Below are 6,797 nucleotides of genomic sequence, written 5' to 3'. Positions count from 1 at the left end.
GCTGAGAGCCCCTTTTATCCTCCGAGCTCAGGGGCTGGGGATGCCCTCCCACATTCACCCCCATCACCCTCCCGTCTGTCCAACTCTTGCCTGTGCATACGGTAAACAAACAGATGAAACACACAGATTCCCAGCAGCAGTTGAGAAATTGTTCAGTTCTGAAAAAAAAATCTCTATAAGTAAATAGTGAAAAAGAAATCAATAAAGGGTTTGCGTGTCCCACTAACGTCTGAAGGCGAGTAAATGGCAAGATCACGGGAACAAATACTCACAATGAAGTTGTGATTTTTTTCTTTTTTTTAAAGTACCTATTATTAATGTGCTGTTTTAATTTTCCTTAAACTCTCTTTTAGCTTTCGATTCTTTGCCGGCCGCTGGTGGTCAATCAATAAACACATGCAGGATTAAAGACACAAAACAAGCAAAAACACACAAAAAAACTCGTGTTGCAAAAGTTTTGTTATGCAATTTCTAGGTAAATTATTGGTGGGACTTTTTGGAGTTACAAAGGAGCATTTTCAGCAGTGAAAGAAAAACATATGTTTAAACAAAAAAGATTAAAAAAAATAAAAAAGTAGGATAAAGATAGCATACTGTAATGTTTCAATCTTACTGAGTCGTTATATGTATTCATTGTATGATTGTTAAAAAAAAACATAGTTATCAGAAAAAATGTTATCATGAACAAATTTATAGGTCTGAAAACATCAGTCTGTACATAACTAATCTGTTTAATGTGTAAAGTGAAAAATGAATTAACTTTCAGTTGGTAGAGCTGGTTGTGACATGACTGAAAACCTGTGACTGGCAGGTTTTACAAAGAATTGACTCTGGAACGTTGAATACAACCTCACATAAAATTTATAAAATTTATAGGTGTAAAAGACTTTATAAAACCTTTCATCAATTCCTTTAGATTTCAAAACTCTAAGCACTGACTTGTGGTGGTCTGTTAAATACAATTTTAAGATAATTTGATGTCACAAGTGAAACAGTTTAGGAGCTAAGAATAATTTGGCAGCATGTTTCTTTTGTTTGCTTCATAGTAAAAACTGTTTTAATGTATTTTTCTCTTGCCAACATAAAGCAAGGAGTTATTGTTAAATATTTTCACAAGACTGCAGATTTTGTTCTTTGCAAAACTGTTGATGACACTGGTGTTTCTTAACTCATCTGTTGATTTTATTTTTTGCGTTATTAAAAGTATTTGAGAGATATCTTCTTTGTGTTCCATACTTTGTTGACGTGGATAAACTTTCTCTAACCTGGAAGCGTGCGCTCCAGACTGAGGGTTTGCTTGTCTTTAATTTCTTACTCTACACTTATAAGTCAGGTGAGTTCAGGTCATCCGTAATTATCTGGAAACCTTCACATTTATGGCTTCGTTAATATACTTTCTCTTTCATATTAAGATTGTAAATGAAAGTAATCGCCGCCCAGAATTGCCAGCAGTTGTGTGAGGTAACTTTTGCAAAAGTTCAACTATCTCAGGCTGAGATAACAGATGTCCTTTCACTTACTGCCGTCTAGCTCAAGGTGGCGCCCTTTGCCCCTGAGTGAGCCAACCGGCTTTGTAATGAAATGTGTAACATGGCAAAAAAGAAGAAAGTAGAGAACAAAGGAAATAAATGAAGTAAGTAAGAAAGGAACAAAGAAAGGAAGACAGAAAGAAGTTGTCGCATGAGCGTCATTTTTCAACAGTAATGCGATGATTGTCTCCTCATTTCTTCTCTCCTTCAACAGTTTCTGTTTTGTTTCTAAGACGGGAAGCTTTTCGTTTGCCCTTGTTCTGCATGTTTTCCAGGGCATGTGAGGATTTTCTCTTGTTTAAAAAAACACATTACTACGGTTATGCGGACAAGTTTGTTTGAGCAGTGAGGAAGGCATGTCGGAAGGCAAACAAGGCGTTGTGAACTCAGGGACTTCTGCCTCTAATTATTAAACCCGGCTCCTCGCAAAAAGCAGGGTGACTGATGCCTGGAGCATTTCTCGAATACAGACACATCTCAACAAATTAGAATATTTATTAAACTTTTATTTACTTTAAAGAAAATTATTTTAATATGTAGACACATTGGAAACAAAATGACATATATTTTGTTAAAGCATTTGTTGCTTAGTAATTACTTGGCTAATTGAGAATATTGGACTATTGCCTAGAACAATAGAAACTGTTGAGAATTGTGATCTTATATGATCATTTTTTCCTACACAATTGAGGGGGAAAGCCTCGTCTGTCTTGGCGCTCTCCACAAGGAGAGGGCAAGCCATAAAATATCTTCCCAAAGCAGGCTGACCACGTCGTTACCTTTGAAACCTTTTCGTGTCACACTAAACAAATGTCACAGAATATATTAAAAGCACAGAGGGCCTGATTCCATAATGATAAAACAGTCAATTAGGACAGTTTGTGGTTTTTTTGTAATGTCTGTATGGAAGTCATTGAAACTGTGATGGTGAATAATTTGCAATCGCGCGTCCCTAACAGAATCCAAACTGACTGATGATTTTGGGAGCTGTGTTATCTTCCAGATTTGCTCCACTTTGTTTCATCTAGTCCAAAGTCAGTGTAGAGGTCTACCAGGAAACTTTAGAGCACCTCATGCTTCCCATACTGACAAACTTTATAGCTAATTTTATTTTCGACATGGCAGCTGCCCACCATGTTAACATTACCACCGTTTGGTTAATGACTGCTGTGTTACGTTACTGTGGATGCACTGGCCAACAAACTCAAAACCTACATGACATAGAGAAGCTAAGGGCAATGACAGGAGATAGACAAAAAAAAAATGCCAAAGTCATTTAGTGGGGTGACATTTCTGTATTTAAAAAAAATGAAATGCCATTATAAAGAGCTGTTTTACTCAAAATGTAGTCAATAAATAAATTCTGTATCAACAAATTAATAATAAATATTCCATGAAATAAATAGAGTTGTTTCGTTTTCTTCTATCATAAAATAAAGTAAAAATGTTTTTCAAGAATATTTTTTCCTTGATTCTTTTTAATTTATTTCAGTATTTATTTCAGTATTCATTTCTTTACTTATATGTTTTACAAATCCATTTTGTTTAATTTCATGAGTACAATTCATTCATTTTAATAATTCAATAACATTTATTTATTCAGTTTTGAATGAAACGGGTTTCCATACAAAATACTTCACTTTACATGTAGCAAATGTATTTACACGACAGTGAAATAAATGATTACTCAAATAATATTTTGTGGGTTGCGTTAAAACAACACACGTCATCACAAATTCACTAAAAGGAGATAAAAAAAAACATACAAACCCAAGATTAAAAAAAAAAAAGGCGAGCTGACTCTGATTGGCTGGGGTGGAACACGTGATCGCGCTAATTTACATCCGGCAGACAGGTGAGCGAGAGAGGGAAGGAGAAACCAGTATCGCTTCCACACCTGGCTAACGCACAATGATTCCTGTCGATGTTGCGGACCTCCTCGCTTTAACCCAGGAGTCTCCACTGCGGCTGCGGTCTCACCTGGACTCTCTCGCTGGCCTGCAGGTAACTGCCGTCACTTTGCAGCTAAACCTGGCGCTTGGTAGAGGAACTCCGTGGTGTCTGTTGTCCGTGAGCGGTTTCACGTGTCATCAGCAGCAGTCTCACCTGCGCAGGAATCAGCAGGTAGTCAGACAGGCGGAGCAGGATCCGCGGCATTCCTCCCACCCTCAGCGGAGACATGCGTCCGCTTGTGGGAGTTTAAAACCTTTGCAGGAGGGTCATTAATTTTACGAGAGGATCTTTGTGAGAGAGAACACAGCATATCTACTTCTGTTTTCTGTTGAAACAAACTAGTGCTTTATGAAAGTGACTTATTGTATCTCCTGCTTGTCACAACATTAATGGTGAGTGTTGACTTTTACTTGCCCACACAAACCTGCTGGTATCAATACCGTTGAGCGGTGTGATATCCTTCCGCTGCTGTAAGGAATTGGGTCTTTTTCTTTTCTTTTCTTCTATCAAGGATGCGGTCGATTCTGGTCTTTAGCTAATATCTTACACGGACTGATTAATTTGTGGACAATGTGCTGAAGTATGACATGGCTATTGATGGATTTTATAGAAATTTCTAATTCAGAATGTCTAAAAGCTGATTTGGTACATGTCAATCTTACTGAAATACATTTTATATGAAAATCTTTCAAACGGTTAAAAGTTATAGTGCAAATGTTAAAAAACAGAAATGTCAAGACATTATGAGACTAAATACACAACTTTCTGTGTACAAGTATCCTGCATTTAACATTGTGCCACACCTTTTGGCACCTTTGGTAAAGTTTTGTGAAACGCTTTAAATGAGTTGTTTCTTCCTCTTTTGGTAATTCATCATCAGCACTGATGCGTTAAGGAAAATTCAGTCTTTAAGTTTAGTTCATTTTTTTTCCCCAATATACGAGTAAAAGGCAGTGTAATTGCTAGTATTAAGAGAATCACTGGTATCACAATTGTTGGGACCAAATAAGACAATATCCTATGAAATATTGCTTCCAATCCAACCATCCTTTGCAAATGCAATTTTGCACACTCAATGGAATTGAATCCAATGCAGTTCAGCTTCAGTGGGAATCAATGCTTGTGGAGGGTGGTGAAAATTTCTTTACTTTATTCCGGGAAGGCAGCAAATCTGAATTGGAACAGAATTATAAAAAATTATTTAGTATTTTATATTCACTTATCATAATGAAAAACATCCTCAATTTTGTTTGCCTGGTTTATCTTCTCTCAAAGATCTTGGTTCTGTCTTTCTGCTTCTTCTTCTGCTGGCTGTTTATCTTTGAATCTGACTGCTGCTGTTTTTGGTGATAATACTGACCTAAAGACTACAACAACAGCCAACACAAACACATTAATGTGCAAAACATACTTTCTGTAGGTATTTTTCTTCAATGGAAAATTCAACATTGTGTGTTTTAAGTCTTTTTTTTTTTGTTTATGAGCACTCATTCTTTTTTGATGTGTTTTTTTCTAATCGGTTTCAAATTAAATGATTGTTTTCTGGACTTTATTGTGTCCTCTTTTCTACTGCGTTGACCTGCAGGATGGTTTTCTGACTGACGCGTTTCTTAAACAACTGAACCGTTCAGCCGTCTTGGCGTTTGTTGAATGGTTGCTCTGCTCTGTGACTTGTCATCTGTTAAGTCAAATTGCCATATCTTCAGTCTGAGTCACTTGGTATCTTGAGCGATTTCGATCTTCCTCCATGCTCACGCTTCCTCTTAAGTGATGTTTATTTTTTCCTTTTGCATCTTCCAGATTTGCGTTTTGAAAATTGCAACGTTAGGCAGCTTTGTCTTTTTTGTGTGTCCATTTCCCTTATTTAGCTACTTAACATATTCAATCTTAAATTTTCTAAAATATCTTAGAATATTTGAACCCTAACATAAACAAGCAAATGATATACACTTTGATAAATGTATTATTTCATTGACTCACTTTTTTGTTGTCGGGGAAAAGATCAGGTCACTTTTCTAACCTCTAATTTACTGGAACCAATGTAATATCAGAAATTTGGCCTGGTTGTATTTAAAAAGAAACTGGAACGCTTGAAGAAAGAAGGGGGGGGGGGGGCCCCACAAAACATGTAGTCCTACGTAAACTCTTGGTACCCATTTGGTTTAGGCCCACATTATAACTCACTAAAGCATTGCTCATCTTTTCTCGCTAAGCTTTCTTCACTAAACATGTCCATTACGGTGAACCTTTTTTTTTTTTTTTCTTCCCAACCAACCATTTATATTAATCTTTTGTATTTTTGTACTTTCAGGTGCTCCACTGGTACACCATCTACTTGGTCCAGATGTAAGATTAAAGGCAGCACAGGCCTCACAAATACTTCGTATTCTCCCTTAAGGTGAGGTGAATCTGTTTTTATCCCATTTGATCTAATCCTGCATAGGAAATCTGTTGGGGAAAAATTGCTCACTGAAAGACCAGATTGACTGGGTCCACCAAACAGTCAAATTTTATTTGTATAGCACATTTCAACGGCAAGGCATTTCAAGGTGCTTTACATAATTAAAGAAGAAATAAAAACAGTGTGACATTAATAAATAGATGAAAAGTAAATATAAAACCATTGAAGACATCAAAACCCTAATTTAGCCATAAACGACTCTAAACAGGTGGGTTTTAAGTTGAGATTTAAAGGCACCCAGTGTTTCAGCTGTTTTACAGTTTTCTGGAAGTTTGTTCCAGATCTGTGGTGCATAGAAACTGAATGCTGCTTCTCCTGATTTGGTTCTGGGGATGCAGAGCAGAACCAGAAGATCTGAGGGGTCTAGACGGTTGGTACAGCAATAACAGATCTTTAATGTATTGTGGTGCTAAACCGTTCAGTGATTTATAAACTAACAACAGTATTTTAAAGTCTATTCTCTGAGCTACAGGGAGCCAGTGTAGGGACTTTAAAACTCTATCTTCCTGGTTTTAGTGAGAACGCGAGCAGCAGCGTTCTGGATCAGCTGCAGCTGTTTGATTGATTAGTCATCGGTTATTTATTATCAGGAATGAAGTCTTGTGTGGTGACAAGTTAAACATTATTGTATGCTCATGCAAACTGCAGAAGTATCTGATAAATTACCGTTTCGGTATTATTTAGAGAAGTAAGGCGGTTCCTCACCTGAGACTACGTACAAATCGGTTAATGATCAGCATGAAAGTAGAGTTTTATTTTATTTGCACAAATCACAAACTACATCTCTTTTTTTTTTTTTTTTTTTTTTAACCCTACAGTTGTTTTCCCTTTTCATCTTATTTCTTTTTCTCACC

At 36.6% G+C, this 6,797-nt stretch overlaps 1 long non-coding RNA gene across 1 annotated transcript in view; it reads left to right on the top strand.

Annotated features, from left to right (window-relative positions):
* The first annotated feature begins 3,392 nt into the window (after positions 1–3,392).
* LOC106955497 (uncharacterized) overlaps positions 3,393–6,797 on the top strand; it is a 7,371-nt gene continuing 3,966 nt past the window's right edge. Inside the window, exons 1-2 of the long non-coding RNA XR_001426590.1 lie at positions 3,393–3,533; positions 5,794–5,880. This is a non-coding gene — a long non-coding RNA (uncharacterized LOC106955497). The remainder of the gene's footprint in view (positions 3,534–5,793; positions 5,881–6,797) is intronic.

This window comes from Poecilia latipinna, unplaced genomic scaffold, assembly GCF_001443285.1.
Source record: "Poecilia latipinna isolate Pla-1442-1.1 unplaced genomic scaffold, P_latipinna-1.0 Scaffold740, whole genome shotgun sequence".
NCBI lineage: Eukaryota > Metazoa > Chordata > Actinopteri > Cyprinodontiformes > Poeciliidae > Poecilia > Poecilia latipinna.
This window is presented reverse-complemented; position numbering and strand designations above follow the sequence as displayed.